The 24,801-nt window shown below is 35.0% G+C and overlaps 1 protein-coding gene across 4 annotated transcripts in view; it reads left to right on the top strand.

Moving 5' to 3' along the window:
* LOC115209909 (calcium-dependent protein kinase C) overlaps positions 1-24,801 on the top strand; it is a 385,995-nt gene that overhangs the window by 107,232 nt on the left and 253,962 nt on the right. The window lies entirely within an intron of this gene.

Genomic DNA, 24,801 nt, shown 5'->3' with positions numbered 1-24,801 from the left:
ATTTTTCTTGAAGAAATGAGAGAATTACGTGAACATGAGTGATTCTGTCTTTGACATCTAAATAAAGGAAAAGAGGATAAGAAATACTGAGAATTTGTTTGAAAGTCAGAGAGATCAGATAGTAGAACATAAAGCATATGTGATAAATGAGAATATGTGTACTTTGACTGATTTTACTTATTCTAATCTACTACTTCCACCTCCAAACTGCTCTTAGTACTATATTACTGGCTTATTCAAAGTTCTCCTTGTTTTGAAACGTGCATCATCTACTCATCCATATTACTAAAACACCCTATATATATATAAACCAGCTTCGAGAATAAGAAGAAACGAAACCAAACCAAACCAATCGAATCGACGCGAAGGCGCTCAGTCATACAATAGTGTAATAAATAAAATATATGCATACATACAAACATATATGTACGTACCTACATCTACATGTATATATACATGCATATATAAATATATATACGTGTGTACAGGACACCACAAATAGACGTAGAACTCAACGAGAAACGAAAACGTAAAAACAGCATGGAACGGACCATTTTTTTAACAACGAAAAAACAGAGTACAAGACAACTACACAAGGAAAAATCCCCTTCATCAGCTGTCCCTAGTTCAACTCCAGCGTGTTTCGAAGGTGAGGACAGAACACGTCTCGTCGAACTAATCCTTCCTGCGAAAGAATTAAATAAAATTCCTTTGCAGAGGGGTAAAAACAAGGAAAAAAATGTGACAAAAACAGGACGTAAAAACAATACAATTAAAAACAAATACAAATGGGTCATCCCATAAATAATGTGGGTTTTTTTTATACTTTTATTTTTCAAAAATTAAGATGAACAAAGTTCTTTTTTAATCTAAAATATATTCTCCTTCATTTTCTACAATATTCTTCCATCTATGTGGTAGCCTTGCAAAGCCCTTCTCCCAAAATTCACTTGTCCTTGACGAAAAATACTCCTGTTCTGACCTTCTCTACAGAATTCATATTTTTTTCTGTCCAAATGATTTTGAAGACTGCGGAATAAATGATAATCAACAGATGGGGCAATGTCCAGTGAATATGGCATGTGGGGCATCATTTCCCATTCAAACTGCTCCAGTCTTTGGCATGTCATCCTTGCTGTATGTGGCCAAGTATTATCCTGAAGGAAGAACACCTTTCATCTTGAAACCAAAGGTGGTTGTTTTTCTTCTAGCACTACCTTAAGCTGCTCAAGCTGCTCACAGCAGATCTCCTTTGTTATTGTTTGGTTTGGGTTTATAAGTTCAAAGTGGACTAAACCTTTCATATCCCACCAAACAGATAACAACACCTTCCATGGGTGAAGACCTTCTTTAGCCTGGGGTGCCAGTGTTTCTCCTTTCCCTACTCACTGTCTTTTGGCATTTTTATAGAGAACCCATTTCTCATCACCAGTCACTATTCAGTCCAAAAATGGTTCATTCATGAGACATGGCAGCAAAGAAGAGCACACATTCACTCTCTGCATGCAATTAGATTCAGAAAGATTGTGAGGAACTCATTGACCCAGTTTGCTGATTTTTTTCGATGGCACACAGGTGTCGATGAATGGTTGAATGACCAAATCCAAGCTTTCTGCTACTTCCGCAACAGTTATGATGGGATTTTGTTCCACTAGGGTTTGCAGGATATCCTTGTTGAGCTCTTTAGATATTCCAAGATGAAGCTTGTCTTCTAGCCTGTAGTTTGAAACCACCATTGACACTGGCTTTTGCTTATTGTCCGATCCCCATATACTGCAGTAATATTCCTCACACTCTTTGTTGCATTGCTGCCTTTATTGAACTAATAACACAAAATATGCCAAATATTGACCTTTGTCGCTTCCATTATGGCTTTGAAAAAATAATTGTTAAAATTGAACTGCACACTTCAAAACTTACACCAAGAATAAGCACAAGGGAAAATTACCAACTACTTTTGTAGCAAGTTGATGCAGGTAGTTTATCTCATCCACTTCTGACTTTTAGTTCATTCAATTGAAAAAAACCGCATTATATATCGGATGGCCCAATATATATATATATATATATATATATATATATATATACGTATGTTTATATATATATATATATATATACGTATGTTTATATATATGTATAAATATGTACGTATGTATTCGTATATATATACATATATATATACATAAATTATTAGAGAGTTACCACTATGTGGATAGCTCTAGTGCTAAAATTGGCTCCGATAGTATAGCCACAGAAACAATGTTTCCAACTAGAAATAACATTACGTTTAATGGAAGGAAAGTGAAATATAACGAATAAATAGATTGACCCTGAACAATTGTTTCATTACTAATGTAAATGCAATTTTACTTACATAGACATCTATAAATCTTCAGCAGAGGTTTGTCTTAAATACAATTTATTTCTCTAGTTTTTTGTGCTAAGCCACTCGGTGTTAAATTAATGGTATTCTTAAATTAATATCAATTTTTCACCCTCATTTATAAATACATATATATATATATATATATATATACACATATACATGTATGTATGTAAGAATTTTTTGCGTAATAAGATAAAAAAACCAAGGCCGTATAGATATTAGAGCATTTATAGATAGAAGGTCTTACAGCTGTTTCTAGGATATTAATTAATAATATCCCTTCATTGGAGACGGTGTGAGAGGAAAAATGAAGTCATGGTATATGTGTGTGTGTATATATATATATATATATATATGTATATGTAAAAAAATACAAACTGGGACAAGAACGCAAAACATTTAGAAGACGATACAAAAAAAACAGACGGGACATTCATACGTGTGTGTGTATATATATATATATATTATATATATATATATATATATATATATGTATGTATATATATGTGTATGTATATATATGTGTATATATATATATGTGTGTATGTATGTATATATATGTATGTATACATAGACTTAATTTTCAGCAATCACACTGACACTATCAACAATATTGCAGTGGAGAAAACTCTACTCTCCGACCATGACATGGTTCTCTGTGATCTGAGATTTCACCGGCCAAAATGCAAAACCAATGTCATCCATTTGACACTATGTCCATCTATTTGACACTATGGATTTCCACAATGCAAACTGGGAAGCTATCAGTAATGATCTTGCACAAGTCGATTAGTTCTTCACACACACATACACACCCACTAACATCAAAAAGTCCTGGCAGTCAATTGTAGACACCATTACAAACATATGTGCAAAACACCCCCCCATTAAGATCTGCAAACAAATCTAAGTGCAGAATCCCTAGAAATAGAAAAACTCTCATCAGGAAAATTAAAAGAATTAACAAAAAAATCAAGCTGAAATACTGTCAACAGCAACATACCAACCTGACTGCCATCATATCACTAGAGATTGAAAAACATGCACTCCAAAACAACATGATGTCTATCATCAATAGTCAGAGAAGAGCTGAAGAAGCCTGGGCCATTGAGAAGATCAAACTCAATCCCAAAGTGTTCTTTTCATTTGCAAAAAAACACAGAGTCACTGGTTCTGCTGTTGGCCCTCTGATTGATGAAAATGGTACTCTTCAAGACAATGCCAAAACCATGGGAGAGATGCTGCAGAAACAATACTGCTCTGTTTTCAGCAATCCTGATATGACTGATCTGGGCTGTATCAGTGATGTTACTCTTTAATACACTTTATCGGACATAACCTTTAGTGCCCCTGATGTCTTAGCAGCAATAAAGGAAATCAAGCATAATTCAGCAGTAGGTCCCGATAGGTTCCCTGCTTGTGTCTTTAAGATGTCTCAACACCAACTTGCACCCCCTCTAGCCAATCTGTGGCGGAACTCACTGGATGCTGGATATATACCAGAGGACCTTCTATCCCAGTCTGTTGTCCCAGTTTTCAAAAAAGGAAACAAATCGCTTGCCATGAATTACCGTCCAATCTCACTCACCTCTCATATCATTAAGGTATTTGAGAGAGTGGTGAGATCGCGAATGACTCACTCCCTCGAGAGTCATGATATGCTGAACTCCAACCAGCATGGATTCCGTAATGGAAGGGATTGCCTGACGCAGCTACTGCATCATTTTGATGACATTTTGAGAGCCTTGGGAGAGGGTTCCAACACTGATGTTATCTATCTTGATTTCAGCAAGACTTTTGACAGGGTTGATCATAAGATCCTTTTGAGAAAGCTGTCCAATATTGGTGTCACTGGAAAGCTGCTGCAGTGGATCAAGTGCTTCCTGTCAAACAGAACCCAACATGTTGTAGTTGAAGGAGTCAAATCCAGCCCAGCCAAAGTCAGCAGTGGTGTCCCACAAGGCACTGTGTTGGGCCCACTTCTCTTCATCATCTACATTAATGACATTACTGACATCATCAAACACAGTAACATCAGAATCTTCGCTGATGATTCCAAGCTCCAGAAGGTCATCAATGGCATGGATGACCAGATAAGCCTTCAGTCAGACCTACTGGCTGTTGTCCAATGGGCGGAAAAGAACAACATGTTGCTAAAAGAAGACAAATTCGAACTGATCCACTTTGGAAGGGAGGACGCTCTGAAACTCACATACTCCCTTCCTTCTGGTGAAACTCTCATGGCGTCTAACAACATCAGAGACTTGGGAGTAACTGTGGACAACATAAGCTGGGCTACACATATAAGCAGCAAAGTTGACATGGCCCGCAGAATGTGTTCCTGGATTCTCAGAACCTTCCAGTCGAGAGATTCTCACACTGTTATCCTTCTCTTCTCCACTTTTGCCCGGCCCCACCTTGAATACTGCTGTCCACTGTGGTCTCCCTATACGAAACAAAATATTATGAGAATTGAAGCTCCCCAAAGGTTAATCACGAAAAAGATAGATGGCATGTCAGACCTCAACTACTGGGGTTGAGTGGAAAAGCTGAAACTGTATTCACTCCAATGACGCCGTGAATGCTACATTATCTGTATGATGTGGAAAATATTCCATCAGCACTGTCCAAATGATGTTGGCATCACCTTCAAAATACATCCAAGGCTTGGACTGCATGCCATCCGTCCACAACAAACATCTAAATCGCATCTCATAACAACAATACGGTACAATTATTTCACCTCAATTTGACCTGCTCTCTTCAACATTACATCAGGACATGTCAAAACAGAACTGACCACACAAAATTCAAGAAGTCATTGGACAAATTCCTTCAAACAGTCCCGGACAAAGCACCCGCACCCGGATATGTCTACACAAACAATAACTCTCTGCTCGAATGGGCCTTGGTGCCCAAATCCTGAATTGAAAGACTTCACCAGGTGGTGCTGTTAAGTTAGACATGGCCTGGGCCAATACTGGCCAAAACCTTTCTAAGTTATTCCAAGTTATGTATATATATATATATATATGTATAATATATATATATGTAGGTATATATATGTATGTATATATGTATGTATATGTATGTATATATGTATATATATATATATATGTATATATATGTATATATGTATATATATATATATATGTATATATATATATATATATATATATATGTGAAGGGAGCATGGCTCAGTGGTTAGAGTATCGAGCTTACGATCGTGAGGTTGTGAGTTCGAATCCTGGACCGGGCTGCATGTTGCGTTCTTCAGCAAGACACTTTATTTCACATTGCTCCAGTTCACTCAGCTGTAGAAATGAGTTGTGACGTCACAGGTGCCAAGCTGTATCGGTCCCTTTGCCTTTCCCTTGGATTACACTGGCAGCGTGGAGAGGAGAGGCCGGTATGCATGGGTAACTGTTGGTCTTCCATAAACAACCTTGCCTGGACTTGTGCCTGGGAGGGTAACTTTCTAGGTGCAATCCCACGGTCAGTCATGACCAAAGGGGGTCTCAATATATATATATGTATATGTATGTATCTCTCTCTCTCTCTCTCTCTCTATATATATATATATATATATATATATACATATGTATGTATATATGTATGTATATATATATATACACATATGTATGTATATATGTATATATATATCTATATATATATATCTATAATAGTTATCGCCATACTAATATGGCATTCTTATAAAAATAAGAATAAAGCTGTCCGCTTATTAGCTCCATGAGGCCATCGCCTTAAGTTAGCTATTTGATACACAAACTGTATCCATATAACCTTCGAACACTTAGAGAGACTTAGTAATTTTAATATTTCTATTATATATCTATATATATATATATATGCTTATATATGCATATATATATACATATGTATGTATGTATGTATATATATACATGTATGCTTATATATGTATATATATATATGTATTTATGTATATATGTGTGTATACGTGTATATATATATGTATGTATATGTATTCATATATATATGTAGGTATGTATGTGTGTATTTATGTATATATATGTATGTATATATATGCATATGTATGTATATATACCTCAAGGATATGTCCTGGCACTTGCCACCATCTATATCTTTCTCTTCCTTTACTCAACTGTCCCTTGGGAGTATATCTGGCACTTTTCCACCATTTCTATCCTCCTGTCTCCCACTCTCTCTCTCTTCTCTTGGGTAACCATGTATTTCCTTTGTGACAGCACACCTGTTTCTGTCTTCATTCCTGATCTCTCTCTCTCTCTCTCTACCTTGTACCTCTTCTGCACTATAATCTTTCATCATCCAACACAAGATCACCTACTCCATTGCTTCCTCCCTTCTCAAAACAGTTTTTTTCCTTTTTTAGCTTTGCAAGTACTTGCTGACCCTCTCAGTGCAGGTGCCACTTAAAAGCACCCAGTCCACACTCTAAAGTGGTTGACATCTGGAAGGGCGTCCAGCTGTAAAAACTTTGCTAAACTGACCTTGCCTATACTTGTGCCATGTAAAAGGCACCAAGTCTACTCTGCTGAGTGGTTTGTGTTAGGAAGGGCCTCCAGTCCTGCCAAAACTATTACAGAAGTCTGGTGCAGGCTTCTGCTTGGCCGGCTCTTGTCAAACCATCCCACCCATGCCAGCATAGAAGGTGGGTGTTAGACGATGATGATTATTATATATGTGTATATATATACAAAAGATAGATAGATAGATTGGTAGATATTTTAATTGAAATATTACTTGGATGATAAAATGCGATTTCAGAAGATGAATGGTTGTCTTTTGTTATGTTTTAAAAACCAGCTAATAAATAAACAGCCCAATAAGGCAATATGAAGCTCTAAGTAATTACTTGATCTGATAGAAATCAATAGCCAAACCTCCCTTAAATCCTGCTCCCACTATCTTAAGAAGTAAAGACAACATTGAAAAATGGAGACTGAATTCATAAACATACGGGACAGCCATAGCTGGAATGCCTTTAAATACTACTCTGCTTAATTATAGTTGGTAAACAACAACAACAATTACCAATAATTAAAAATGCTGAGTTAATGCTCCTGTAGCATTTTTAATATCCAAATTCTTGATTTTGTTGAAACTTAATTAAAATGCCTATAGTGTCTATTGTTGGAAATAGAGCTATGAAAGGTTTAAATTTCTTCAAAGCAATTGCTTCTTCTCTGATTACAATCAATATAATGCATCAATCCACCCACTACAGATCCTGTATAAATCCTTTACCTTCACTTGTACTTCATCTTTCCTCCAGAATTTCTTTTTTACTCACATACATCTGTGTTGTAACAATTTAAATCAGACCTAATCAGCAGTACTCTCAGCTAGTCATTCTAATCTAGCTATCCAGGAATATTTCAGAATTCAGGAAGGTTTTACCCTCTTCTTCTTATTTCTCTTTCCTGCTCTCTATCTCACCCAGTTCCTCTCCCCTGTCAGTGTATGATCTCTCACATCATTATGCATTTCCTATCATTTGCTACCAGTAGCTCAAACACAGAGGATGTAAAAGTCTTCTGTCTTTCTTTTCCCAGTCAGCTCAACCCTGAAGAAGAGCTCTGTCCAAAACATTGGAAACTCCACTTCCCATGGCAATATTACTTCACTCATCAAGGCAGCAACACAGACACGATCATTAGTATAATCTACACAACAAATAAAAAATCATCAAAATAACACTCAGAGTATCAAAACAAACCCCACAACAAAGTACATATAAAATGTTGCATAATGCAGTTCCATACCAAAAACCGATGCTGCAAAAACTCACACAAAACTGTTTAAATAATAATAATAATAATAATAATTTAGGCACAAGTTTAATAGTTTTGAGTAAAGGATGTTAGTCAATACCATCAATCCCCTTACTTGATTCGCACCTTATTTTATTCACTGTAGAAGGATGAAAGGTAAAGTTGACCTTAGCAGGATTTGTTCTCAGATAATAATAGTAATAATAATAATTTTAAATTTTGCCACAAGGCCAGCAATTTCAGGGAAGGTGGTAAGTCAAACCCCAGTGCTCAACTGGTACTTATTTCATCAACCCCAAAAGAATGAAAGACAAAATCTACCTCAGCGGAATTTGAACTCCGCAATGAGCAAAATATCACTAAGGATTTCATCTTGCATGCTAGTGATTCTGCCAACTTGCTGCCTTCATATCAATAATAGTAATAATAATAATAATCCTTTCTACTATAGGCTCATGGCCTGGAATTTGTGGAGAGAGGACTAGTTAATTACATCAACCCCAGTGTTTCACCGGTACTGAATTTATCAATCCTGAAAGGATGAAAGGCAAAGTCGACCTTGGTAGAATAATAATAATAGTAATAATAATAATGATGATGTTGATGACAATAATGATGATATTCAATGATAAGAAATTCAAGATGTGACATAAACATAAATCAGAAGATTGATGTAAGTTACCTGGAACAATTTAGGAAGACTTTGAAGAGATGTGACAATATTTGTCACAAGCAGAGTATGAGAAACAGTTGAGGAACACCACATTGAATGCCTTACAGGGTTTTCTTTATGTGCTCCAAGTTCACTTCTAACTAAGGTTGACCTACTAAAGTTTAGGGTTAGCGTTTAGCCTCTGGGTTTCATGAAATAAGTGTTAAGCTTAAGAGTGGTGTTGATTCAAGTGACTATATTTATGCACACACATCTGTTGCCTTGTTACTGGAAACATATTGATGATAGACTATAACGGCTGCAATTCATGGCGTGGCATTATGTATCTGTGAATGCATACTCGCTATAGATGCTCTCTGAGTAATGATTAATCACTTCTTCAGCAGCAATTCACTTATCAAGTAGCTTCTTTAGCAGTTGATTCTGTCATAAACAGTGGGTAAATTTTGAGATTAAACTGCAAAGGGGATTAATTGTTTTTATAAGTTCAGAAAAAAAAAATGTCAAGGAAATAGAGGGAGGTGGGGTGGGGGAACGACTCTTTCATTACTGTCAGTGCCTGCCACACAGATTAGCCGTGCAAATTACTTTACTATTAGGAAATAGCTCAGACTAAGTGGCATGTTGGGTGTGGTGCGGAATGGGGAAGAACAGTGGTAGAATATTAGATACAAATAAGTGGAATACTGTGTATGTGTGTGTGTGTGTGGTGTGTGTGTGTGTGTGCATGTGTGTGTGTATGATGCACAGGCCAGTCTGCTTTCTTCTTTGGCTCAACAGAGAAGCTGCACTCAGCATCAATAAAGATCTGCTGTGTATGTGTGGAAGTACAGTGATTAAGTAAAAGGAGATGAAGCAAAGAGTACTTAACAAGTAGTGTAGCATTGTGCTGCACAACAATGGCCTATAAATAATATAAGAATCATCATCATCATCTTCATCATCATCATCTTCATCAGCAGCAGCAGCAGCATTGTCATCAATAGCAGCAGAACAACAGTTCTATTTACAGCCTGCTATTGTTGTTTTAATTGTTGGATGTAATGGTAGGGATGGCAGTAGTGGCATTGCTCTCATCATCATCATCATCATCATTGCTACCATACCAAGCGCCACCACCACCACTGCCCTCTATTCTCATCACAAAAACCACCACCACTACCATTAACAAACACTCTTGTCACCACCAACACCAACACCACTGTTATTATTTATTATTGCTAGTAGCTATTTTGCATGGAACCATTCACCCACCCCATCTCAACCAACCACCCACCCACACACACCCACACACACACACACATACACACTGCCACCACTACAGTGAATAGGCAGAATTCTCTCTGAAGAATAGATCTCACTGAACCAAACAATGGTGAAGAGTCTTTTATGACACTTGATTGGAAGCAGAATGAATAGTTTTATGTTTGATGAAGTCAGTCAATTGGAAAAACTAGCAGAATTCCACTGCAAAGAGAGATATTTCTTTCACCTAAGTTTGAATTAGATTGAATCTACAATATGTTATCTTTTTTTTTATTGCATTTATTTTCACTTGTTTAAACAAAAAAAATCTTTTTTTTTTTTACTGTTTTGTACATAGCTTCTATTTTTATAAAAGAAGGAGACTTTCATAATGCAAGGAGCATGAAATAATACTGATAAAAATAATTATGCAGTGAAAAAAAAGCTGAGATTTGTTGAATGACTAATATTATTTTAATTATTCAGGCAAGTGTAGATAACTCTAGACATGTTTCAGTCTTCTTAGACCTCTTTAGCAAAGCATCAATTTCATTGTATTTACTGAAGTATTGATGAGATGTACAATATTGTACAGGAGTTGATTTTTTCCAGAGAGTAAATCATTTGGAAGTGGCATTTACATGCAAAAACAATGATTAATTAAATGTTAGCTTTAAAAATCAAATGAAATATATTTATGTGGTGGCAAAAAAAAAACAAAAAACAATATTCAGTGGCTAACATTATTTTTGAGCCTTAGTCTACTTTCTGTGCTTCTAAAAAAAAAGTAATTTTTAAAAAATAAAGAGGCACTAAAAAAGAAACTAAAATCTATAGCAGCCAACTTAAGTGAGAAGGGTTCACACAAAGTGACAGAATCTCTATGCAGTTCCAGAACCTAGTTGCAATAATAGACAAACCTTCTTCAAATTACACCCTATTATCTTAAAAAGGAAGAATACATTGAATATTACAGTCTTAGAAAAACTACCTGAAAAAAAAAAAAAAAGGATTGCTGCAGATGGAACTTTAACATTTATAACAGAGTATTGTTTCCAGACTAAATAGTCAGTTGAATCAAATCATTATTACACAAGACAGAATGTCTTTATGTTCTGTGTTCAAATTCTGCCAAGGTTGACTTTGACTTTCATCCTTTCAGGGTTAGTAAACTAAGTACCTATCAGGTATTGAGGTCAATGTAATCAACTGGCCCCTCCACCAAAATTTCAGGCCCTGTGCCTTTGGAAGACAGGACCGTTACAAGACTAACTCATATAGCCTTTATAACAGAGTACTACAACAACACTAACCTACATCACTGAGGCTACTAGACTAAGCTAACTCAATTGAGTCAACTAAATAATAAAGGTCTTATGAATAAATTATGAAGAAAAAAAAATAAAACTGAAAAAATACTAATTATTTTTGAAGGGAGGATTTCAGTTTAAATCATTTACTCCAGTACTTGACTGGTATTTTATTTTATTGCCCTAAAAGGATAAAAGTTATAATTGACTATGGTGGGATTTGAACTCAGAATGTAAAGAGCCAAAAGAAATGCCACAAAGTATTTTATCCAACACTTTCATTCTGCTGTAAAACAATTTCATTTTGCGAACCTAACAGTTTATATGATGAAACCTGCTGTGTGCAGATATCATTGCTCTTTAGCCCCTTGTGAGTAGTCCTGATTAAGTAGGCTCAGTGTGGGTTAACCCTTTAGTATTTAAACCAGCTAAATCCAGCTCAAATATTCTACCTGTTTTATGTTCAGACTGACCAGATCCAGCCTCTTGCACCTACCCTACAATGTCATTCTTAAAATAAACAATAATGTCACTGAAATTTAGAAGTTATGAGATAATGCATAATTAATTCAAAACAATGTGAACAAATAAACATATTTGACAGATTAATATGAACACTAAAGGATTAGATGTCTCTAAGGCTACATTATTTAAAATACCCTCTCTTTTTAAAGACAGTAGGGTGTGATTTGAGGAGATTTAACTTCTGTTTCTAACAGGTTGAGCAACTAAACAGAGGCTTACTCTTTGATTTGTGATAGGTGTCATTGTTATTAAACCACAAGTCAAAACTAATCAAGTGAACTTATAGGTCAGAAATAGGGAAAAGATAAAATGATAGGGAGGAGTGAGGTTCCTATAATTTTAGGAATATGTATGACTACATTATCTAGTGTGTCCTTATTTAAGATGGTAAGAAGTAATTTTTTAGCATTTAAACCAGCCATATCCAGCCTAAATATTCCACTTGTTTGAGTGACTGTGTAGTGGTTCCTTCTTTGGTTCACGATATATATCATTATTTGTTTGTGTAACAAAACTATAGATATAATTGTTTGACAACCATTACTATTCTGTTACCTTGTTGTAGCCCATATAATTAGCTGACAAAATCTATTGACTGTCACATAAAAAAAAAAACAGAAAATGAATAAAGAAGCAATAAAGAATTAAATTTAGTAGGTTAACTCTTGCTTTGTAAAATTATATGCACGCACACACACACATATATATATAAACATATACATGCATATGCGTATGTCAGTGTGTGAAATATATATGCATGTGGATGTGTGTCTGTGTGTATCTGTATAAATTATGTTGCTTTTCTACAGCAGGTTGGGTTGGAAGTATTGTCACAGCTTGAGTCTGTTTTGAGATCAGGAGTTGTTACATTTCTAATTGAGTTTGGGAGTTATGTCTTGTTTGTATGTTTCAATTTGTCTTAGCTTTTACAGCTGGATCGTCTTCCTGTCATCTACAACTTTATGAGGTATACCGGGTACAATTCTTTATGGCACCAGCACAAGAAGGGTTGTCATGTCCTCAACAAGACAAGACAAGGTTAAAGATTCCTTTCAGCCCTTCACTCGCTTTGTTCATAGAGATTGTACTGGGTGCATATTATCATGATACCAGCTCAAAGGGAGTTAGTTGTCTTGTATAGTGTGAAAATAAAGAGTTTTCATTGCTCTAAGGCATGTATGTCCACTCTAGGTAACTTTGTGAAGGAGAATAGGTGAGAGGGAAATGATAAATGAAACAAGTGTAATTGACCAGTATGAGAGTAGAACAAGTATGATCCAGTGTGGACAGGTGTGATGGGAGAAACAGGGTGTTTTAAGTGAGAGGTGAACAATAGTCAATGTGATAGATGACAATATCAAAGTGGCCTGAGGAGGAGGGAGTACTGACCAATGATTTGCAATAGACAAAGCGTGTTGGTAAAGTGCATTGGACACAGATAGGTCTTATGAAAATCCTTATACATAGGTTGCATGATGGGTGGAGGGAGATGTGTTTTAGGAGATACATGGCAGGGAGATGAGGCATTATATATATATATATATATATATATATAGTAGAATAAGAAATAGAAGGTCCTTGTACAGTATTACATATTAGAAAAAATGAATAGAAATGGCTTTTCTAATAATTTTTCCACTTTAATAATTAGATATAAATAATCATCATCATCATCATTTAACATTTGTCTTCCACGCTGGCATGGGTTGAACAGTTTGACAAAAGCTGGCTTGCCAGAGAACTACACCAATCTCCACTATCTGCTTTGGTATGGTCTTTATGGCTGGCTGGATTGTCTTTACGGAATGCACTGGGTGCCTTTTATGTGACACCAGCTCTAGTGAGGTCTGTGTATATTATAATAAGGAAATCAAACCAAATAATGATATTTTGAAAGCAAATTTTGAAAATTATGATAATATGCATCTCTTCAAGCATAACCCATATATGTGTGTGAGTGTGTGTGTGTGTGTGTGTGTGTGTCCGATAAATGCCAGCAAAGTCCAGTCCCTGCCAGCATGGGAAAAAGGGTATTAAATGATATGTATATCCTGACAAATGCATACAAGTGTGAATGTATTTATACATACATACATATATGTAATTGTATGTATGCATAAGTATGTATATACATAAACATATATTCTTAGTAAAACAGTCTGTTTGCCCTGTCTATTGGAAGTATTCCAAATAGACTTTCCTCTCAAGACTGACTCTCATTACATAACATTTTCTGTTATGAAAATTATATCCTAGTTGAGTGAAGTGACTTGCTCAAGGAGAAAAATGTACGTATAATTGGCCAGGTCAGACTCATAGATCAACAATCTGAATCAGGATTTTAAAAATATAGTAAAGCTGTGAATTAATTGCTACAGTGCTTTTCTAAATTATATGATATACCTTTATTTTAAAAATATTTATATTTTTCCATAATTTGAATTATTGCGTTTTTCTCATCAAAATATTAGACTAATGCAGAGCATTTTGCTATGCTAGAGATTTGTTGAATAGCCTGTTGCTCTGGTTTTAAGTGTATTATCTAGCAGAGATATAAAACGATGTGATTAATATACCAGAAACAAATTATAGTGTGTCTAGTATTGAGCTTGTTACAACTTTTGTCTCTTTTATAATATCTAATAATTACATAGCAGAAATCTTTCATATTGTCTTTCTGGAATCTTACACATTCGTGAATGATCTTCATTTGGTGGTGGACAATAGCACATGTGGTGAGTTTGACCAGTTGTTTAATCACCATCACTCAATACTAGTAATCAGACTCAAGACCAGAGGAAAAGATTTGGGAAAGAATGAGGAAGAATGCTAGAGAAGTTTCCAATTGTACTGTCTTTACTTCGGTCAGTTTTGAACTTGGTATTCTTATTGATATGCTGTACAGTGCACAGCTGCTTACAAACTGCTGATTCTTCCCATGTGGGAGTGGAAAGTATGATTGAGAGAATACAAGATACAATCTTTTAGTTAGTCATCCAGCACACTATCTTCTCAACCTAATGTAACTCTACAAAGTGATAAAACTCCAATATTCTTTGAACAAGTAAAAGAAATTAGTTAAACTTTTCAAACTTAAACCTAGGACCCTGCCAACAAGAATTCCTAAACCTTGGACTATCACCTGTTGGTCAACAGAGTTTCATTTTGTGAAGTGGGGATAATTTGTAGGTTTCCCGAGAGTTCAATGTGCACAGTTCATCATTGTTCTTTAAATTAAGAAAATAAATTTCATTGAGAAAAGATGGAATGAGGCTTCCTGTTGCTATCCTAGTTTCAACGTTTCTTTCCTGCGACACATGTGGTTTGCTTTTGTCATGACTTCAGGTTATTGTTGGGAAGGTATTTGATCTCAAAATTATTAATCTATCTAACATGGCTATCTATCATGCCCCAGTTATCACAATTGTACCCAGCTATATTAAAGCTTAAGTGCTGTTGAACTTGCTCAATACGTGTGGTTCAATAGTTACTAACTAATGACCCAAATATCTGCTGTGTTTATCCACTATTCAACTATGTTAACACCTGCAACATATGGAAATTTAAACCTGAGTAAAATTCTGAGAATTTGACTACTCTCTTTGCATAGATACAATAATATGTATAAAATAGATAAACTGAACAAGTAGCCAGTATATCTCAGTAAATAGTTGTCTTTATTAATGAATTAGAAATATCTTAATAGATAAAACTGTCTCATCATTGATATTATCTACAATAAGATATATAGACTGTTGAAAAAGTTTAGAACAGAGTTATGGTACTTATTCATATCTCCCACCCACCAAACTTATATAATGAATTTATCAAGTCTACTTTATCTGATTAGACACTTCCTTAAAGGGTGGAAGCATTAAGCAGACAACAGACAATTATCATCAAATTGAAAAGAAATGTGTGTGAGACCTGATTTTCACTATGTTTTCCAACTGCTCAGAGAGGGTGATAATGTTGAAAATACTGCCCTTCCAAAACTGAATGTAATGATAGATAGATAAACACACTGCCAAGTAAAAAACGTGTCTGTCATGCAGAAACATTAATCTAGCTTGGATAACTTTATGGGCTTTGCTACTAAAGACTATAACTCCTTACATTAAAGCATTTGGACAGCTTGCAAGTTTGGGAACTAAAAATGATCTTTCTACATATATATCATCAAAATTTTCTTTGGCCATTTCAAAATGTTACCATTATGCAAGTATTCACCGTTCACATTGGAACCTACAACAGTTTGAGGTTCACATTTTAAAAAAAATTTTGTTTTCCTTAGAGAAAACAAAAGATTGTTTAAGCATTTGTTGCTAACATTAAAGTAAAGATAGAGGTTAGTGTATTACGTTAGGGTATCATTGTTAGAAGAATTGCTCTTTATAGATTATGGACTGTTATTGCTCATAGATGTTGTCACCAGGAGAGGGTTACGGCTCAGTAGTAGAGAGTGTGTGGTGTTGATGAGTGAATATACAAACATAAAATGTCCACTTGTTAAAGTTGTCTCTTCAGATTTTCTATAGAAATTATGGCCAGCACTAATTTTGCTATGATGTTTCTTATATTGACTTATAAACATGCTTAATATACTTTGTAGTATATTATGGTTGCATAATTAAATACACTGTGTCCGTACAGATCATTAATATTTAAAACCTGAAACTGAAAAAGAAATTGGTTTGCTGGACAATCTATTTTAGGGGTTTGTATTTTATCAACATTCTCACTTGTTTAAAAAAGGAAGAAAACAGAGATGAAACAAATCAGTTTGCAACTTAATACACAAATTAAACATCTGATATGTTGATCCCTTTTACAACTATAAATCTGTGGATATGCTGTGTAGAGAAATGAATTCTTATTAGTCTGTTTGCGTAGAAGGATGCTCCATGAATTGGTATATATAAATATTGTTGCCAACCTGTGTCATGCATATGTAACCTGAGATTGGTATTTTTATAAACACACTAATTTTTTTTCTTTTCATGTTTCCAGTATCAGGTTACAATCTTATAGCTTTTCAGATGAAAACAATTTACATTCTTTTTTTATTATTTCTCACCAAAAAACGAAAAATCAAACTATACCAACTCTATTATTATATATTTGTTGGAGTTTCTTATTGCAGTTTTTGTACTTTTTAAGTTAAAAATAAAACTATTTTTAGTTTTGTTTATCGTTGTTCTAAGTTCAGAATTAAACTCTTAAGAAGCATACATCTTACACCTTTTTGGCGTTTATTATAATTGAATGTCTTTGTTTCTTGAAAGCTTTCTTCTTGGCTTTCTCATTGTTTGGCATTCTTGGCATATGTGTAGCCACGTTTTCACCTTATTCTACATGTTATCTTTCTGTGCCTGACATTATTACTATCTTCTCTGAACCAGCCCCAAACTGAAGTTATTTGCCAGCGACTGAGTTGGTGTCAGTGTGTTAGGAGGATGCCTTCTTACCAGTCTAAACATCATCTGACAAGCTGGTCTAAAACAGAAACACATTAATTAGTTTTGCAACAACTGTTATCTCAGATCATACTTGTTTTAGTCATCTTCTGAGTATTAACAATCTTTTCACTAAGACCTACTGCATACTACTATTTTAACCACTCCTCAGTTAACCTATCCACCCATCAAAAACATAGATGTCTTTGTTTTTGTCCACCTTGTGTAATTGAGTGTATCTTACAAAATTATTGACTTGAGGAAGTTCAAATTTTTATCAATAATTACAAAGTAAAATTATTTTTCTTATTTTTTTTTAGTTATTTGAATATTTGTTGATTGTTGTATGATATATCAAGCAAAATCAGTGTATGACATGGCATGGACTCTACAGAAAATACAGAAAATATAATTAATTACTATGTAATGTGTTCAAAATATTATACCCATATAACTAAAAAAATATTCCCTGAAGATATTGGTGGCTAAAATCATTTATATAACAGCATGTAAAAAAAAAATAAGATTCCATAACTTGCAAAATGATATGGTTGATTGATGGACAGTACATCTGCCTGTAAAATATTACCTCAAATATACATTTGACTTATGCCAGCATAGAAAAAAAGGGACGCAATGCAAATGAATCAATTGTTAATAGTATTAGAAAATAATCAATGATGACATATTTTAAGAAAAAGTTGCTTTTGTGTGTTTGTTTTTCCTATTGACTTTGAAGCAAGATTATTGTGCATAGCCCTTCAAATTACCATTTTGGTTTTAGATTCCAAATTAACCATAACTTTGTGATTCCTTAAGTATTTGTTGAGACAATCTCTTTATATATACCATGTTCTAATGCCATAGCCATTGCTTCTATTATCTGCTACTTGCTAACAGTTGATTCTGGTATTTATGAAACTGTGTAAAGCCTGGGGGACTGTATCTTAACAGAACAACATTGACTTCTTTGTGTGAGTTAAAAGCAGGTCATAACTGATACACTTCATTCTTTTGATATTAATTTAAATGCAAAACTGTCTGATTGTGTAGCTTATTTATATTTGCAACAATCTGGCCATGTTTTACATAACAAGATCACAATTTAGACATATATATCTTGTTAGTTTAAGCAACTGCCTTACACGACTGGTATATATTTTACTGAGCATCTGCTGGATGAATCGCAAAGTTGACCTTGGTGGGATTTGAAATCACAACATGCAAAAAAAAAAAAAAGAACATAACTAAATATTGCAATGAATTTATTTTGTTTGGAACTCCAATCTTTTTACTCCTTCCTATCTTCCATCAGAGTATTGGTTTCATATAATATTTTCCAGATTAGCTAAAGTGTAGCCAGAAAACTAATAACCTGTTTAATGGCTTGGCATACTGTTTCTGTTATGGTTAGATAATATGCCCTTTGGTTCTTGGTCTTGCCATTAATATCAGCTTGCTTCATGGGCCTGGGAAATATGGAGAAATTTTAATTTCCAGCAAATGAATGCATATGCTTAATAGACACTTGCACACATATGTATACACACACACACACATGCAACCATCTATCACTGTTATTGCAAACCACCACTACTTTCACTTTTGCTCCATATCTTCTCTCTCTCTCTCCCTCTCTCCCTCTCTCTCTCGCACCCTCAACTTTTTTCTCTCTTCCCATCACTGTTTCTTCTATAACACCTCTCCTGTTTTAATCATATTGGCTCTATCAGTTTTAATTAAATTTAATTTAAAAAGAAAGAAACCTTCAATTAAACGCTATCCTGCAGCTCTAAACTGATATGAACTTTGACTTCTTGAAATTAGAGCCAGTAAATCTGCCATGGTATATTAGATGACACTTTAGAAAAGAAACAAAAAAATCATCTGGAAAATAAATAACAATAGCAACATCAACAAAAAACATTTGCTCTGCTGTATTTAAGTAGATGTTATGTTTTGATTAATAATATTATTTTGCTATGGTCTATGGAATGAAATTAAAGACATAACAGTTGACTGAGAAACTATGGAACAAATCCAAAGACAATTTATGGCAGATATGTTTATTTGTGGGATAGTTGACTAATAAACTATGCAATAAAATTAAAGATGTAATCTATTACAGACACATATTATCAATATTATTCATAAGATAATTGTCTAAGAAATATTTTAATTTAGTGTAGTATATTATTGATATATACTTTTAGAATCTATAGCTCTCTAGAGCAGCTACTATGCTTTGTTCTCTGGGAATGTTGGTTCAAGCTCAGCAAGGATTTAGTACATCATATTCAGATTTATTATAACATTACTAATGCAGGCATATGCTAGAGAAATATAGGAGATAGATAGTCTTTGCTTTCATTCCATAGTTAAGATTGTTTAAAGTGTTTGTTGTATATATTTAACAAAATAGATGCAAAAAAACAAATTAGTATTTTGTCATGGACAATGTTGCAGAGTCTTTTGTTAGAGCTAATACAGTCATTCATGATTTGAAGACCAAAACAACAGCTAACATTTCTCAAGGTTAAAGAGTTAACAAGCAAGTCTTTATGAAACAACCGTATATGCAAAGAATATGATTTTCAAAAATGGTCCAAATACCACATCTACAGTCTTTGTACACTTCACACCATCTCAAGAATTTAATTAAATTTCAAACAATCATTGTTCTCTATAAATGTCCAATGGGCTTCTGATTTTCAAAATAACCATGGAATTTCTATGGTTACTGTTAGTTAATTATTCTGAAATTTGTGTTTAGATTTGAAATAATTGTGATTTTATACAATACATTGAAGCGCAAAAGAAATGCATGACGTGTGTGACTGTGAAATATGTTTTAATTTCATTATGTCAGAGATAAATTTTGATAAATCTGATAAAGTCAGTTTCTTGGATGCACTTTGACTGCAGTCTATGGGTCATTGTCATGTGTTCTGTTAGTGGGTAGATCCAATACATCGAGATTGTAGGATGTGGCATGTTCAATACTGTGTATACCCTCCCTGGGGGTCAAAATCGGCCATACACCATCAGTACATGGAGTACATGAAGCGGTTCACAAAGGCTATTGGTACCTGTGCCCATACTCTGAGGAAAGCTGCCTCCAGTTCCACACAAGTTGTCGGCCCTGGGACCACCTGGTTCAGCTGTCTCTACATTTCATCCCACAGGTGTTCATTTGAGTTCAAATATGGGATGATAGCCGGCCATGGCATGGTTCTGATGTTGTGCTGATGCAGGAAGTCCATGGTGAACCTGACCATGTGGGAGGGAGCATTGTCCTGCTGGAACATGTGGCTCTGGTGATATGCAAAGAAGGGCATGATGTGAGGTCTTAGGATCTGGTCAACATAGCGCTGCACTGTGATGCCATTCCCCCTGCCCACACCAACATTTTGGAACACATGGGGCCCAGTTCTCTAATTCAGGCCTATAGCACCCCAAACCATGATGCTTTAGCCACCCCGTGTGTCTCTCTCTTCATGACACATGCATCTCTGCAGCATTCATCCCTCCTATGCCACACCCTCGCTCTACCATCTGAGGTGAAAACACAGTACTGGCTCTCATCAGAGAAGGCTATCGACCTCCATTGTTGATGCTGCCAATGCTGGTAGCCCACTGTAGTTGTGCCTGACCGGTGGTGTGGACAGGCCATCAAGCAGGATGATGGCAACACAGGTTGTTGGCGGCCAGTCAACATCATACCATGTTGTTACTGATGGGTCACTGTCCAGTTCAAAAAGTCCTGCAAGCTGTCACACTGGCCAGTCTGAAGCAATCATGGAGGTGTTGCAGGTGGATGAAGTAGTCATGCCTGGGCGTGGTCACTCGGGGGTTCCCTCTGCGAGCACATTCTGCAGTTCTGTTGGTGTTGTTGTATTGCTGTTGCAGACAATAGATGGTGCTGGCATGAACATTGTAAGCTTTTGCAACAACCTGGGCGCATTGCCCTGCTTGCTATTGGCCACTCTGCTTGTTCACTCTGTATTGCTGCCCATCAGGCTATACCTGATGTGTCCAAATTACGAATGCCAGGAATGCAGTTCAAGTTGATTTTTTATACCCATAACCTCCCCAAGATGCACATGCATTTCAGTTTTCATGACAGTTGTTTGCGATTGCCACCCACAGCATTCAACACAGCTGCATTTTGGCATCTCATTTCAGGATAAGTTGAAAGGTTACCTGCAATTTGGGTCTCAGCCTTAACCCTTTCGTTACTATATTTCTGACCAAATTACACCCCTTATGTGTTTCAATTAATTTCTAACGTAATCAAAAATTTAGTCTGGTTTCATTAAACAACTATAACTTTTTTATTTATCAATATATTAACGTGAATTTTGGAAGATAATTTAATGAAATGTTCTCAACCAATTCTATACTATAATTTTTGTCACAAAGTGACTAATGGCAGGTAGATACAGGTAAATTCAACAAAATATAAAATTATTAAAATTTTGTTCAAACATCGCTATAGAAAATGGGTTATTAGCTAATATTCAATTGGGTATACAACAAAATTTTACGATAGAATTTGTTATTCTGGGTAACTTTCTGATACCCATAATAATATTTATGGCAAAATAGTCTTAATTTAATTTAAGGTTATGGGAAACCACAAAGTATCGTTTTGTTTACATTTAGCGTAACGGTTCGTTTTCGCTGTAATGATTTCAAATAGGCTCATTCGAAAAAGTAAAAAGAAATAGTTTAAGGCTTTACTCTTCTGGGAAAGTCTGTGGCTTGGTCCAGTTTCTTCAGAAAAAATCACCGAAAGAAACAGTTTTTAAATTTTCACTCCATACAGGTGCCAATTCGTTTTCTTTATCGCTGTCGAAGATCTCGGATTCACTGTTTTCACTTTCGGAAAATGAAACATCAGATTCATTATCAAATACCACATGCTTTTTTTTTTCAGTCATAGAGTTAGATTTATGAAGGTCTTCAGTAGAAAATCCTTCGAATTCTGACTCGCTGCTTGATATAATGAAATTCGTATCCATTTTTTGTCAGAATTACAAATTTTGAAAACACAATAGGAACAAATTTTGGAAAAAAATCTCCCAAAATTCACGGAATTAAAATTACACTTCGATTTTTGTACAAAACTGTAGTTGAACTGTTTACGAAGTATAATACGTGTTTTCACGAATGTACTAAAGAGATTTGCTCTGATATTCTCATTTAAATATGAATAGGTAAATTCGGGCGGCTTTGGGCGGTTTGGTCTCATTAACCAAAATTTTTTTCGGGCGGTTTTGGGCGGTTTGGTAACGAAAGGGTTAAACCAGCATGTCTTGGAATATTTACACTTACATCCCTGAAATAAATTTTCAGAATTTACCATATAAAAATGACATTTGAAAAAAGCACATTTTTTTTGCAGTTTAGTGTAGATATTGCAAAGACATTGAAATCGTAACATTTAACTATGTTGTCTCTTTACAGTGAGCATTATTTAGAATCTGGGAACTGTAGAGCTCAAATTATGGTTAAGTGAATACCAATCTGACTGTAGAATTCTCTTTCACTTCATATTTCACTTTTTAAGAGATTTTTTTGTCTCACTCTTGTTGTCTATGGCTCTGACCAAAATACTTTCTTCCAGTTATCTTTTTTTTTTGTTGTTGTTGTTTTTTATCTTGATGGTTTTTTAATTCTCAGGTTGGCTAGACAATTCAGCAACAATAAACTCATTTCTTCATAAATTTATGATTACATTGTCCAGTGTGTTCTTCGTTTTTTACTATCATCATCATCAACATCATTTAACGAGGCTGTGTGCCCTTCCTGTCACCAGATGCCCTTCCTGTTGCCAACCTTTACTGTTTCTAGGCAAGGTAATCTGGCTACTATTTACAGTGGGTCATTTGAACATAGAGAAGCTCTTTTGTTGGGTCAAGGTAAGATAACGGATGAGAAATCTTTATTTATTCACTTTTTAGAATAGATGGTCAGGTACTTGATAAAACTAGTAGTTAGACCAGTGGAAGAGGTTTTTTGTATCTGTTTAAGGATAAAGAAACCAATACTAAGTCCTGTCTAAGAAGCTAGTTCATTATTTAACCATACTAACTATACTTAGTAATACCAAATGACATAACTAGGTATAGTTCGTATGGTTAATGTTCAGTTTCTGCTTCTAATAACAAACATTTCCCTAGGCATACGTGTATAAATGTATTTGTATGCATGCAGTTGTCAGTATATATGTTCATTTGTCTATGTGAGAGTATGTATGTGTGTGAGAGACAGAAAGAAAGAGAGAGAGAGAGAGAGGTGGGTATAGATTTCACAAAGGCAAGCAAGAAATCGTAGAGAGACATGAGAATATGTACACTGTATACATGTCATTACTATTTGAATGGAATGCATAGATATTGAAGTGGAAGTAAGGAAATGCATAAAAGAAGCACACAAACTCTATTATTTGAATCTAATCAGTTGGTAGGAAAGCTTCCATATTGAGTGACACTAGTTAGTTATTATACAAAGTCTTATTCTTTAGAAACTTCTGATAGTATAAACACTAAATAGTTTGCATTCACACTTTATAAGCATTAAAATATATTCCAGTATCTAGCTATAAATCACTCACCACACACATACACTCATTCTGTTATAGTGGCTGTTCTTAGATTCCTTCAGTAGCTTCATCAGGAAAGGAAGGGCAGTCACTTGATGTTTTAAGGCTTGTGAGATGAGTATGGTTGGTGTAAGGCCTGTAGAGAAAACTAGAGTCGGGAAGGGAAGCTTTATTGCAAATGTTTGGGACATCCATATCCAAATAGTGACTATAAATCAGGTAGTGTGATCAAACAATTGTCAGTGATAAGGACACCATATCTAAGTATTGGTGAACTTATCTTAAACAGCTGTTTTTTGCTTTTGTTAGCTGCCAGGTAGTCCTGATTGGGCAGTTATATGATCAATGTACAGGAACTGTGACCATCTCATCTTTTTATTTGTTTGTATTTGCTTGTTTCAGCCAAACACTGTGGTCAGCCGGGACACTGCCTTTAAAAACTAAAGGTTTTACTTCCTGCACATAGGTTTCTCAAGTTGTTACCCGTCAAACTATACTAGGCTTGAAGTTGCTTAACTTCAGTGATGGGATTAGAACCGGTGTTTGCAATAAATAATACACCTTGGACTATATCATTCAATGTGTCCTTCCTTCTCCGTTTATGGTGTCAGGGTATGCTTTAAAGAAGCTTTGGCTGTTATTTCTTGCAAGTTGAGTAATCATGTAGAGCAGAGATTCTCAACCAGGGTCCATATGGCCTTTGTGAGTTTATATAAGATTTTATTACTAAAATTCATGGGCAATAAATTGCTTTCACTTCTACAATACACAAAATATTTTAATTGTTTTCTACACAATTCCTAA

Source organism: Octopus sinensis, linkage group LG3 (assembly GCF_006345805.1).
Source record: "Octopus sinensis linkage group LG3, ASM634580v1, whole genome shotgun sequence".
Classification (NCBI taxonomy): domain Eukaryota; kingdom Metazoa; phylum Mollusca; class Cephalopoda; order Octopoda; family Octopodidae; genus Octopus; species Octopus sinensis.
Note: the sequence above shows the minus strand (reverse complement) of the source record. Positions and strands in the feature narration are given on the sequence as shown.